This window comes from Petaurus breviceps, unplaced genomic scaffold (genome assembly GCF_028583685.1).
Source record: "Petaurus breviceps papuanus isolate PSGF00001 unplaced genomic scaffold, PetGlider_PUasm1.0 90603, whole genome shotgun sequence".
NCBI classification, from domain to species: Eukaryota; Metazoa; Chordata; class Mammalia; order Diprotodontia; family Petauridae; genus Petaurus; species Petaurus breviceps.
In genome coordinates this window covers 2,851,292-2,866,178 of record NW_027187284.1, presented here as the reverse complement: position 1 = coordinate 2,866,178, position 14,887 = coordinate 2,851,292, and the positions used below count along the sequence as shown (strand labels likewise).

General features: G+C 34.7%; 1 long non-coding RNA gene across 1 annotated transcript in view; it reads left to right on the top strand.

The window, feature by feature from the left end:
- Positions 1–13,817, top strand: part of LOC138142760 (uncharacterized) — a 145,830-nt gene extending 132,013 nt beyond the window's left edge. Inside the window, exons 2-3 of the long non-coding RNA XR_011163535.1 lie at positions 7,977–8,022; positions 12,809–13,817. This is a non-coding gene — a long non-coding RNA (uncharacterized lncRNA). The remainder of the gene's footprint in view (positions 1–7,976; positions 8,023–12,808) is intronic.
- The last annotated feature ends 1,070 nt before the right edge of the window (positions 13,818–14,887 follow it).

The following is a 14,887-nucleotide window of genomic DNA, read 5'->3' as shown; positions in this document are numbered from 1 at the left end:
ATATATATATATATATATATATATATATATATATATATATATATATAGTTTTAAATTAAGTTTTAAAAACAAGATATCACATATATATACACACATACATACATTTCTGTGTATATATGTGTATATGCATATATACACATACAAATATACATATATAACTTGCCCTCATTAAAATCCTCAATAATTTAACAGAGAAAAAATATTATACTGTGAATAAATATAACATTTTCAATATATTTTCATATTATCTTATATTTTTAATTTTCTATAAGTCTATAGTACTTATAAATATTATAGTAAACATATGTGTATATATTATCAATAAATACATATTGTATATATCCTTATTTATTTTAAACTATTATTATAATATTAATATCATTAACTATATTTTATATAGTTATATGGTGTATACATATAGTTAACTATTAACATTAAAACATGTTAAGAAATGTTTGAAGACCATTGCCTTAACATAAGAAGAATTGCTGTTGACATCTAGTATTTCATGGAATGAATACCCATTATCATACCCATTAACAAATGTCCTCTTCTTTAAAACCTACACATATGTAGAACTCATCACTTCTTCCAACAGGTCATTTTGTTTTTGGACAATTCTAATTGTCAAAATGTTTGGTGTTTACTTTTTTTTACTTTTTTTTTCTCTATGTCAGAAGAAAAAATTGCCTTTTTGCAACTTTCAACTTTTGCTCCTGGTTCATCCCTCTGGAACCAAACAGAAGAAGTTTAATCCCCTTCTATATTACAGCCCTTCTGCTACTTAAACTTAGGCATTTTGTTCCCATTTGTCCTTCTCTATTACAAGCTAAACAAAACTTCAGCTTATCCTTAAAACCCATCATCTTATGAAAATACTGTGTTGTGTTCTAGACAGTCTACAGATAATAATTTTCCATATATTGTGCTGCTTAGAAATGAACACAATATTACAAATATAATCTTGGGAGAACAATGTATATTAGGATTATCACATCCCCATTACTAGAATTTATTCTTTTAATGCAGCCTAAAACCACATTAACTCCATTGCCTGCCAGGAAACACTGCTGATATGTATTGAACTCATTGTCCACTAAAACTTCTAGATCATTTGGTGAATAACTCTTGTCCATTCATGAATCTATATTCTATACTTGTGAAGTTGGTTTTTTGTACACAGAAATATGACTTTTCTTTTATCCTTCCTGAATTACAAATTACTAGATTTAGTCTAATTATATAGGCTGTCAAGTCCCTTTGTTTCCTATTACTCTTTTTAAGTGTTAGTTATCCTTCTCTTAATTTAGTCATCTGCAAATTTGATAAACATGATATCTATGTCTTTAACCAAATCTTTGCCTTTGTGTTTTAATATATTTAGCAGAAACATCGCTGAGGCACAATACTGACATTTGACAAGATGACCACTTTTTGAGATGTCATTCAACTTATTCTAAATTCATTTGATTGTGTGACCTATTTGGAATCTCTCTACATTCCAGCAAAAACAGTATGAGACATTTTGTCAAAACTTTGCTTTTGAATTTTTAGAATTTTTAATATATTTTTTTAGTTTTCAACATTCATTTTTATAAGATTTTTAGTTCCAATTTTTTTCTCCCTATCCTACCTCCCCTCTCCCCAAATTTCATGCAATCTGATATAGGATATACATGTACAATCATATTAAATGTATGTCTTCATTAGTTATTTTGTAAAAGAAGAATTAGGAAAAAAAGGGAAGAACTATAAGAAAGAAAAAAAGAGAAAATAGTTTGCTTTGATCAGCATTCAAATTCCATAGTTCTTTTGCTGGATTTAAATAACATTTTCCATCTTGAATCTTAGGGAAATGTCATAGATCATTGTATTGCTAAGTTAGAGTTAAGTCTATGAGAGCTGGTCATGGCACAGTGTTGCTGTTACTGTGTACAATATTCAGTTCACTTCATTCTGGTTCAATTTGCTTCATTCTGCATCAGTTCATGAAAGTCCAGAATTCCAATGGCTCATCATTTCTTATAGAACAATAGTATTGCATTACATTCATATAGCACAACTTGTTGATCAATTCCCCAATTGATGGGCATCACTTCAGTTTCAAAATCTTTGCAAACCCCCAAAAAGAGGTGCTTTGAATATTTTTGTACATGTGGGTCCTTTTCCCTTTTTATGATCTCTTTGGAATATAAGGATATTAGTGGTATTCCTGGATCAAAGGGTATGCAATTTTATAGCCCTTTGTGCATAATTCCAAATTGCTATACAGAATCAGATCCCTGCTAAACAGGGATCAGTTCATGATTCAACCAATAATACATTAAAGTCCTAATTTTCCCACATTTTCTCTAAGAACTGTCATTTTCTTTTTTTTTTTTTGTCACATTAGTGAATCTGATAGGTATGATATGGTACCTCAGAACTGGTTTAATTTGCATTTCTCTAATCAATAGTGATTTGGATGATTTTTATATGACTGTAGATAGATTTAATTTCTTCATTTGAAAACTGCCTGTTCATATCCTTTGACCATTTACCAGTTGGGAAATTATTTGTATCCTTATAAATTTGACTCAGTTATCTATGTATTTTAGAATTTAGGCCTTTATCAGATGTACTGGCTGCAAAAATTAATTCCCATCTTTATGCTTCCCTTCTAATCTTGGTTGTATAAAATTTGTGTGAATTTTTTAATTCAATGTAATCAAAATTGTATATTTTGCATTACATAATGTTCTCTGTCTCTTGTTTGGTCATAAATTCTTTCCTTTTCCATAGATCTTAGAGGGAGATTATTCCTTCCTCTCTAGTTTGCTTATAGTATTATCCTTTACATATAAATCATGTACCCATCTTGACCTTATATTGGTATATGGTGTAAGATATTGGTCTATTTCTAGTTTCTGCCATACTATTTTTCAACTTTCCCAGCATTTATTTTTTCAAATGGTGAGTTCTTATCCCAGAAGCTGGAGACTTTAGATTTATCAAACCGTAGATTATTATAGTCATTGACTACTATGTCTTGTGTACATAATCCATTCCAGTGATACACCATTCTATTTATTAGCCAGTACAAATAGTTTTGATGATTCCTGCTTTATGATACAGTTTTAGGTCTGGCTTGGCTTGGCCACCTTCCCTTACATTTATTTTTTTTTCACTATTTCACTTGATATTCTTGACCTTTTGTTCTTAAAGATGAATTTACTTATAAATGCTATAATAAAGAAACAGTTCTCAAAAGTTATAAGTATCATAAGTTTTACAGTTTAACCAGATTGAGTAACATTTTTCCCTTTCCTGGTTGCATTTTCATGCTTCTCTTGAGTCTTGTATTTGAAGATCACATTTTTGGTTCAGCTCTGCTCTTTTCCTCAGGAATGTTTGAAAGTCCCCTAATTCACTGAATGTCCATATTTTCCCCTGAAAGTTTATGCTTAATTTTGCTGGATAATTAATTCTTGGTCATAATTTAAGCTCTTTTGGCTTCTGAAATAACCCATTACAGGCACTCCAATCCTTTAATGTAGAAGCTGCTAAGTCTTGTGTAATCCTGATTACAGGTTCATGATGTTTAAATTGTTTCTTTCTGACTGTTTGCAATATTTTCTCTTTGTTCTGATAATTTTGTAATTTGGCTACAATATTCATTGGATTTTTCATTTTGGGATCTCTTTTTTTGTTTGTTTGCTTGTTTCATTTTTGGAGGGGGGAAGGCAGGGCAATTGGGGTTAAGTGACTTGCCCAAGGTCACACCCCACTAGTTTGTGTGTGTGTGTGTGTTAAGTGTCTGAAGCAAGATTTGAACTCAGGTCCTCCTGACTCTAGGGCTGGTGTTCTATTCACTGCACCACCTAGCTGCCCCAAATTTTTGGGATCTCTTACAGGAAGTCATCTGTGTATTCTTTCAATGACTGTTTTACTCGATGGTTATAGGATATCAGAACACGTTTTCTTGATAATTTCTTGAAAGATGCTGTCCAGCCTCTTTTTCTTAGTCATGTTTTTCCAATAGTCCAATAATTCTTAAATTATCTCTCCTGTGGGTATTTTCTAGGTCAGTTGTTTTTGCAATGAGGTATTTTACATTTTATTAATTTTTTAAAATTTTTTTTGACTGAATCTTGATGGCTTATAGGCTCATAAGCTTCCACTTACCTAATTCTAATTTTCAAGTGATTATTTCTTAAATTATTATTTTTTTGCTTTTTGGAGGGGGAAGGCAGGGAAATTGAGGTTGAGACTTGCCCAAGGTCACACAGATAGTAAGTTTTTAAGTGTCTGAGGCCGGATTTGAACTCAGGTCCTCCTGACCAGAGCTGGTGCTCTACTTACTGTACACCTAGCCACCCCTAATTTTTAAGTAATTATTTTCTTCAGTGAACTTTGTGCTTCTTTTCCATTTGCCTAATTCTGTTTTTTTTTTTAGTTGTTTTCTTAAGTCAATCTTTGTCCTTTTTCCAAGCTGTTACAGACTCTTTTGCATATCTCTCATTTTTTTCACCAATTTTTTCTCTCTCTTTGACTTTCAAAATACTTCTTGATTTCTTCTAAGGAGGCTTTTGGGGCCTGAGACCAATTCATATTCACCTTTGTGATTTTAGATGTAGGTATATTAACAATGTTATCCTCTTCTTAGTTTTTGTTTTGAACTTCCCTGTCACCATAAAACTTCTCTCTAGTCAAGTTTTGTTTGTTTTTGTTTTGTTTTACTGTCATCTCATTTCTTGGCTTAATTCCTGACTTTTAAAGTTGAGCTCTCCCACTGGGAGAACAGGGGACACTGTCCCAAGGTTTTTGTGCTGGGAGTCAGGAGCCTGGTCACTGACTTGTGTGTTGGGGCTTTAGGTGCTGGCAGATGGTAGTTATAGGGATTTGGCAGCTTACCTGGTATTGAGCTAGTATTCTAGTGGTGGTGCCTGGCTTATGCTGAGGCCAGGTGTAGTTTTTCTGCATTTCCCCAGGGTTATATTACAGCCCATAGAAGTCTGACCCTGGAGGATGCCCATTTGCCCTGAGTTGTGCTGAATCACCTGGAGGTACAACAGCTAGAAAATGCCTGACTACCCTGGGCTAAGCTGAATCAAGTGCAGATATGACCACTGAAGGATGCCTTTCCACCCAGGCTGTGCAGCAGTATGTGGAGGTACTTCCACTGCGGGACATCTACCTTCCTGGAGCTACACCTAAGCAGGGGGAGATCCAGCTGCTGGAAGAAACCTGCCTGCCCAGGGCTGTGCCAAAGGATGTGGTGGTCCTGTGAGCTAGAGTCTGCTGGTGCCCCTGGCTGTGCTAAATATATGGTGGGATCCTTTTGTTGGCATTTGCCTGCTCGGCCACCCTGGGGTTTAGGATCTCCGAGTAGTTTGCTGAAGTAGGGTCTGCTGCTGGCTTGCCAATATGCTAAATTGTGGTATGAGAATATAATAGATTATTACAGTGCTATAAGAAATGATATATACAGAAAAACATGAAAAGACTTATATGAACTGATAAAAGTTAAGCAGAATCAAGAAAACAATATTCACAGTGGCTACAGAGTTATAAATGAGAAAAATGACAACTATAAAATAACTAAAGATGAATATTAACCTATTACAAAAACAAGCACATCTCTACAAAGAGATATGAAAAACTTTCTTCTATTCCTTTCTTACTATGTACATATGTTCTCAAAACACAAGTTGATTGTTGGGTTCTCATTTATCACATTGAACTTTTCAAACAACTACCATTTTTCCTTTCTAATTTATTTATTTATTTGTTTGTTTTTAAAGCAATCGGGGTTAAGTAACTTGCTCAAGGTTACACAGCCAGTTATTTCTGGGTGTGGTGCTGAGTATCTGAGCCCGGATTTGATTCAGGTTATCCCGACACTGGAGCCGGTGCTCTTACTCGCTGATCCACCTGGCCGCCCCTAAGCAATTGGGGTTAAGTAACTTACTCAAGGTTACACGGCCAGGTGTTTCTGGGTAGGTGCTAAGTGTCTGAGCCTGGTATTCGATCTCCAGGTCATCCTGACACTGGAGCCGGTGCTCATACTTGCTGTGCTACCTGGCAGCCCCTTCCTTTCTAATTTAAATAATTTATTTTTGGGTATTCAGAATTTTATTTTTGGGAGTTACCAAAACTGCTTGAACTGACTCATTGTGTAGGATTTGGATCCATGATATCCTTTGCTCTTTTGTTTTTTTTTTTTTCAGGCAACTAGAGTATACATGACAATGCCTAGCTTTCCTGTTATGCTCTATTTAAACTAGAGGGAGCACTGACCACTTTCCATGGTTACTGTCCTTTTTCACCCCTGCAGTCAGTTTCCTATAAATCATAGTGATATATAGAATATAATTTAAAATTCATGGATTCTCACTAACTTTGAATGGTGTAACTATTGGTGAGAATAATCAAGGTACTTTAAGCTGCTCTTCATTCTGGCAAACAGAGTTTCTACAGATTTCTGCATATTTGAAGTATGCTTCAGTAATATATCATGCTTTTATGCTAGGTTTCTGATTTACTTCCCAAAGTCTTCCTCTATTTCTTCATTCTGTCTAGATGGTCTGTAGTATATTTTGGTAACAAAATCACTTCTTTATCTTCCCATTAAAATTCACCTGATTCTTTGTACCAACCTTCCTTTCCCTTCCACTCAATTCCAGTATTCCTCATATGAGTGTAATGTAACAAACCCCCCAAAAAACCTCCAAACCAATTTTTCTCTATTATAATTTTCATTGTTTGTTAGCTTGCTTGTTTGTTTTTAATAAAATTGCCCATTCAAATACATATTCTGGGAGTGGGTTTCATCATACTATAATAATTCTTTGAGATCTATATACATAAATTTGCCTTTTTCCATTGAAATTTTTAGTTCCTCTTTTGCTTAAGATTTGGGCCTTTTTACATACCTATTTGGACCCAAACATTTTACTACCTACTTCTTTCTAAGTTTTTTCCCCAAACTTCTAGGTATTTCATTTACTTCTTCATTCATTATAGCTATTTTTTGTAGAATCAAATTAGATGACTTTACATGGACGGGTTTCTTCCTCCTACATCTTTTCTTGATTTTAATGCCCTCTTAATTAGACGTTCAGGGCTTCAGAAAAACACATATTTAACAGCTTTGTAAGTTTTATTTCATAATGACATGAAATACTGTAATTCCAATATTTTCAGCTTTTGTCTCAAAATCTAAATATCATTGTTAAACATCATCTTCTTAGCCAGCTGTGTACTTCCAAATCACATCTTCTTTATCACATCTCTGTATTCAATGGATAGACAGAAGTAAGGAAAATATGATCTGTATCCTGATGGGATTCATTTTCTTGACCAAGTCTTTATAATTCTTGGTAATATTTTCTACTGAAAATGTAGAATATTAAAATGTCAAACTTTTAAAGTGGAATGTAAAAGGTCCTTTGCCTTTAATGTTTTATCCTTTACTCTAATGTAAAATCACTCCCTACTGATACAAATTAATTGCCTATGTTCTAATATGGGTATATACCTGAAGGTACTGGTGATTCTATCTTTGGAATGTGACCAAATATGATTAGACCACTTTTAATAATTCATAATTGCTTACATCTCTATTTCCAATATTTTTATTGCATAACAGTCTTCAAAGCTATATGCTACTTATTTATCAAGAATTATCATTACAAATCATGAATTACCATTACCATTGATTTGTTTTCCCATTCTGTTAGATAAATATCCTAATAGATTTTCAAACTGTTGTGATCTAATGTAACTCCTTAAAATTCCTTTGAAATACCTTGTGAGGGTGTATAAATACCTTTGACATGCTTTGTGACCTTGGGATTCTAGGCTAGTATAGGGAATCTTATGTCTGTCCCCAAATCCTCCAAATAATTACTTGATATAACTAAAAATATATTTCTAAAAATGTATGAATCCTAAACCCACTGCCAAGTGACTCAGTTTATTTGCTTTGACACTAGGCTCCCTCAATCATCATCATTTGTACCGTGTGCAATTCTAGAATTGGTAAGTAGTATTCTATTGGTACATACCTGGAGAGGTTCTGTCTTAGGCATTGGATGTGAGACCTGAAAAGCCAATATGTTATTCTATTTGTTTTTGGTCAACAAATACCTGCCTCACTGGGATGTCACCTTCCTATACTATTCCTTTTCTCCCCTTTCTCATCATAAGTAGATGATCTCTCACCTGATAGCTTCTGTGTAGCCTCAGATGTAGAAAAAAACTTTTTCAAAATACCAACTTATTTCCATTAAAATGCTACAGAAAAATAAAGCCATAGAAAGGGCATTCATTAATATGATCAGAATCATTTACATAAAAACTTAAACTGACAGTATTTGTAATGGAGAAAAATTAGCTTTCACAGTAAGGTAAAGCATGAAAAAAGGATACCTTGCCTCTGTACAATTATTTTGAATAATACTAAAAATGTTAGCTTTTCAATAATTCAAAGAAAAGTAATTAAAGAATAAGCCCTGGAAAAGAGGAGGCAAAATTATCTCTATTTGTAGATGATATGATGGTTTACTTAGCCCTAGAGAAGCAATGAAAAAACTAATTGAGACAATTAATAGCTTCAGCAAAGTAGCAGATACAAAATAATTCCACAAAAATCATCACTGTTTCTGTACACTGCTATAGAAATCTAGGAGGAAAAGATATAATGAGTAATTTCATTTCAAATAACTGCAAAGTGCATTAAATCTGGGAGTTAACTCAGCAAGCCATATGCTAGACATCAATGTAGCTACAAAACAAGTTTTCAGAAATAATAACTAAGCACTTCAAAAGATTCATGGCTAGTCTGATCTAACTAAAACCTTTACTACTTAAGTTAACCTGTGGATGAAACATTTTTGTCAGTTATTTTACCAAGGAGATATTTCATAGAATTAAGCAAATCAATTATGAAATCATGTGGAAAAATTAAAGTTTGAGAATATTAAAAGAAATAATGGAAATGTATTAATTGAATATCTCTTGTCACATAAAATTATAAATTGATGATCATCAAAACTACTGCTATGTTTAAAAAAAATAGAGAACTAGAAACAAATATCTTCATCTCCTAAGTTCTTAGGGGGTGGCTAGGTGGCACAGTGGATAGTGTGCAGGGCCTGGAGTCAGGAAGACCTAAGTTCAAATCTAACACCAAACATTTATTAACTGTCTAACCCTTCACCATGTTTGCCTTAGTTTCCTAATCTGTAAAATAAGCTAGAGAAGAAAATGGCAAACCACTCCACTATATTTTCTGAGACAACCACAAATGGCATCACAAAGAATTGGTCATGACTGAAAAACAAATGAACAACTGAGTTCTTTATAAACCCAATAACAAAATTACTGGAGAGGGGGGAGAAAAAAGGAAGGACACTTTTTTGGATAATACTTCCTGGAAAAACCAGTATGTGATTTAGCTAAAATATAGCTATAGAATAACATCTTACACTATGTTCCCCAATAAATTCCAAGTGAATACACAATCTAAATATAAAAATTTGGAATAGAAAAGAGTCACAAAATAATCAAGATTATAACTTTAAGAACTATCAATAAGGGAAGTATTTAAAAAGCCTCTGCACAAGTAAAATCAGGGCAGGCAAAACAAGGAGAAAGTGTATGTATTGGAAAGGAACCGGGTGGAGCCAAGATGGCAGAATGGAAGCAGTAACTTTTCTAAGCTCCTTTGTGAATCCAGTCACTAAATTTTAAAAGTGTATCTGAATGGATTTTGGAGTGTCAAAATCCACTGGGAGATTTAGTGTGGCAGAATTCAGCCCAGGAAAGGGCCCACATGGGTCAGGGCAGGGGAAGTGTGGAGGATGCAGGGGCTGCAGCAGCTCAGACTAGAGAGTGTGCTACAGCAGAGAGAGAAGGAGCCCCAGCCAGCAGACTCACCCACCCCAAGGGTGATGCACAGATTCACAGCAGTCTAACAAGCTGTTCACCACGAATGGGAGGGATCCTTCAGAGCTGGGTAAGAGAAAGCTCAGGGCCAGCAGTAGAGACAGCAGCTTCTCCTGTGGCTATCAGCCCACAGCCTGGAAATTTAAAAATCACCTGCCTGATTTTCCAGGGGCCAGGATGGCAAAGTAAACTCTGGCTGCTCCCATTCCCTCTCCCTGAGCAAGAAAACAGAGAGATAAAATGTCCCACCTGGAGTAAAATCCTGAAATAGCAGAAATAGCCTGAGGCTTAGGAGTCACAGAGAAAGGGAGTAACTGATGCAGTAAGGAGTCTGAAGAGAAGATCCAAAGGGGTCCCAATAAGCCCCACCTCACCTGACCAGCAAAAGCCTGCCTGAGCTGTAGCCCAGGGGCATAGAGGCAAAAATCTGAAGAGGCCAGATCCCCTTTCCCCCACTGATTACTCTGTGAGCCTCAGGGTAACTCAGGGGAAACACTGAGAATCCTAGCCTTGGCCTCAGTCTAGACACCCAGAGACTACACCACACAAAGCCAACAACCAGGTACCAAGCTCCCAGACTGAGAAGCTTGGGTCAGAGCCCTCTGTACTCCAGGAACAGAAACACACTTTAAAGGACAGGAAATAGGCAATTACAATGGGCCAGAAGCAACTTGCAAAGGCAAGACCAAAAACAATAGAATCCTATTATTCTGAACGAGAAGAATCACTTTCAGGAAATACCATGAACTCTGTGTCCACACCTGAGACCACAGATGGAAATATGAACTGGTCTAAGGTCCAAAAAATATTCTTGGAGGAGCTCAAGAAAAAATTTAAAAGCCAAATTAGGGAGGTAGAAGATACATTTAAATTTACAGTGACCAAATTGGAAAAAAAGTCTCACTGAGGAAAGAAGCCATAATCTAACATATCTCTGACGAAAGCCTAACTTCCAAAGTCTATAAGGCATTGAAACACATGTATGGGCCTAAGAGGCTTTTTCTAATTCCTTAGAGGTTAGAGGACTTAATAATTTATTTTAAGTCAAAGAAATAAAGATATGAACAACAAAATGAAAATAGTTCAAAATTTCTAACAGTCAAAGCAATGAAAAGTAAAATAATTATGACATATTCATATGACATATGAAGTTATAGAAGATGGAAAAAAACTAAATTTTATAAAGATTATGGAAAAACCAGCATACTAATACACTGTTAATAGAGTTCTAAATTGGTTTAATGTTCTGTAAAAAATGATTTGGACTTTTGAAATAAGACACTATCAATAAATCAATAAACTTTATTAAGTACCTACCATGTGCCAGACACTGGGATAGACACTAGAAATACAAAAAGGAACAAAAGACATTCCCTGTACTTAATGAGTTTGCAGTCTAATAGGGGAGACACCACACAAACAAATATATACTAAGTAAGCTATTTAAAGTATAAAAAGGATGTAATTAACACAGTGAAGTCAAAAGAATTAAGAGAGATTGGAAAGGTTTTTAGTAAAAGATAGGATTTTAATTGGGACTTAAAGGTAGCCAGGCAGGTTAGTAGACAGAGCAAATGTGGAAAAGCATTCCAGATGTGAGGGACACCTAGAGAAAATGATTGGAGGCAAGAGATTAAGAATCTTGATCATGAAACAGACATGAGGTTATTTTATTGAATCAAAGTTAAAAAGATGTAAAAAGACTAGAAAAGTAGAAGGAAACTAGGTTATGAATGGCATTGAATTCCATGCAGAGCATTTTGTATTAATCCTAGAGGCAATAGTGAGACATTGGAGTTTATTTGGTTGGGGGATGGTTGAGATGACCAGACGTAAACTTTAGGAAGAGCATTTTAGTGACTGAAGAGAGGTTGCATTATAGTGGGGAGAGAGACCTGAGTAAGGGTGACACATTAGTAGGCTATTACAGTAATCCAGGTGTGAAATGAAGAGCTACATTAAAATGGTGGCAGAGTCAAAGAAGAGAAAGGGACATATTTAAGAACTATTGCAAAGGTTAAATCAGCAGGTCTTGGCAACAGATGAATATGGGGGTGTGAGAGAGAATTAGAAGTCCAGTATAACTCAGAGTTTTAACCTGAGAGCCTAAGAGGATGATGTTTCCCTCTGTAGTAATAGCAAAAGTAGAAGGAGGGGTAAGTTTAAAGAAAAAGGTAATGAACTTCAATTTGGACATAATGAGTTTAAGATATCTATTGGACATAATAATTTGAAGTGTCTGAAAACCAGTTATCCAAATGTTTGGGACCAGATAGGTAGATTTGAGAATCATTAGAACAGTCATGGTGATTAGATTCATGGACACTGATGAGATAACCAAGTAAAATAGTATATAGAGAGAAGAGAAGCAGGAATGAACCCTGAGGGACACCTGTGGTTAGACAACATGATCTGGAAGAGGATCCAGCAAAGGAGACACTAAACTATTAATCAATGGGTATATTTCCTGAAATGATTAATTATTAAAAAGACTGTTCCCACATGTAACAAAATACTCATAGTGACATTATTTATAATTTCAAAACTCTTAACAATCTTGTGCCCAATGATTGGAAAATGACTGAACAAATTGTGATGTGTGAATGCAATTAAATGTTGTGCCATAAAGAATGACAAAAGTGAAAAATTCAGAAAAACAAGGAAAGACTTGTATGAACTATTTGTAATTAGGAGAAAAATATGAATAATGACTACAGTAATATAAAATTAACACTAAGAAAACCAAAGCTAAGATAAAATAAGGACCACAGAGGGGTGCAAATTACAAATTCTTATCATGTCTCTATAATTGTAAAGTAAAATATATTGCCTATTGCATTACTCAAATTCAATGCTTTTCTTAAATATTTTTAAATAGGAAGGAATTGGAGGACGAAGAATTCTGAAGTGGACATAACATTCTTGGAATTGACTAACAGCAGAGGAAATCAGACTTTCAATCAACAAGCATTTATTGAGCCCCTACTGCCATAATTGATGCTAGGGTTATGAGGAAAAATCAAGAGTAAATAGCCCCTCCATCCATGGAGCTTTCATTCTGCCAGATGCTTTTTTTAATTGCAAAAAAAATGTAAAACTTCAGTTGTCCATTTCACAAAGCTGTAGCAGATTAAAAGCAGTATTTTGATGAAGTGAGGTGGGTGGTAAGAGAAAGAATTAGATTTTAGTGGTAGAGACAAGTTAAGGCACAACCCAGCAATGAGAAAGATAAGCTTTATATAGTATTATTACTATATCAAAAAAATTAAAATGTGACAGTTTTTGCAATATGCAAGCAGCCCTTTGTACTTTAGTAAGTCTTGGAAGAACATATTACAGTTTAATAAAATAAGTGATATTCAGCATAAGAATAATAACTTTCATTAAAAAAATCTTATGTTTTTTAAGCATTTCACATATATCATCACATCTGAACCTCATAACTGTATGGCATGGGAGAATAAATCTTATTATCCCTTATTCACTTTTAAGAGAAGATAAGTGACTATTAGAAGGTTAAAGAACTAGCAGAAAGAGGGACCAGGCTTCAGATAGAGACCTTTATAATTGAAAATTCAACACAGAATGAATGAGTGTGGATGGCTTTTAGTAACTACTTTTAACCAAGCATAGTGTTAAGTATGAAGGGGGAAAGGTGACAAAAATGAGACAGTCTGCTCTCAAGGATCTTCCATTAAAAGAGGACATAACACATAGAAGGGAGTGGAACCCCCAGTAGGTGTTTTGATCAAAGAGTCACAGGGATGGTAATTGGAACCACATGAAGGCAGAGAGGGTAGAGGCATGATGGATGGAAAGAAGATGACCAAGGTAAACAGACATGACAGGGAATGCCTAGATATAGTTGGGAATGCATTTACACTCATCAGGACAGATCAAAACTATGCTTGATGGTAGTGAATCACGATGACAAAAATAAATTGTGTTCCATGTATTCTTTTCAGGAGAATAGGAAGTATATAATCTATTTTTAAAATATTTTGATCCAAACTGTTATGCAGGAATGGGGTGTTTTGGGTTTTATTTTAATGGAACTTATTGTTTTATATTACAAGCAATTTGAAAATTATGTCTGCTCATCAGAGGAAAGTATATTGACTACAATGTGAGAGGACATAGGTTCAAATATTTTCCGTGCTATTCACATTTTATATGGCCTACCCTCAGGCTCAAGGGCACATGTGGCCTTCTAGGTTCTTGGGTGTGACCTTTTGACTGAGTCTAAGTTTTACAGATAAAATCCTTTTACTAAATTATGTGTTCTGTGAAGTTTGCATTCAGAGGGCCACATTTGATGACCCAAAGGGTCACATGTGGCCTCAAAGCCATGGGTTCCCCACACCTGGTCTAGAACAATTTCTTTTTACCCCTTTGGTCTTTGGTTCCTCATTTATTAAATGAGAGAGTTGTACTAGATGGCTTCTAAAGTTCCTTTCAGTTCTATACCTATGATTCTATGATCCAGTGTCACCTTTCCCAAAATTTCTGGATGTCCAAGTGTTAATTATATTATCTTTTTTTAAATCTCAGGACAGGCAAAGGGCAAGATGAGGATAGGGGTAGGTAGGATAAGAAAGAGGATGAGAGTGGTTACAAGTCTTTACAGAAGAGAGTCCTAACTCCCCCACTGGAAAATGAAGCTTTGACCCAGGGTGCTGACATCTAAAGTAGTGAGTTTCCTTCCTGATATGACCACTACCCTTGTATTCCTCCTCATATTGTGAAAGCTTGTGTTATTTTTGCCAAATCATTAGATACCATCTAATGATATCCATTGTTATTCAATCATAGATACTAATAGTAATACTGATTATCAATCAATATTTTGAGTAGTCACTGGGAATGTCATTTTTCAGCCATTTTAATATTCAACCTCAGAATGCTATTTATAGCCAGTAAAACTATTCCTATAATGCTGTAGTGAATTAAAATATGA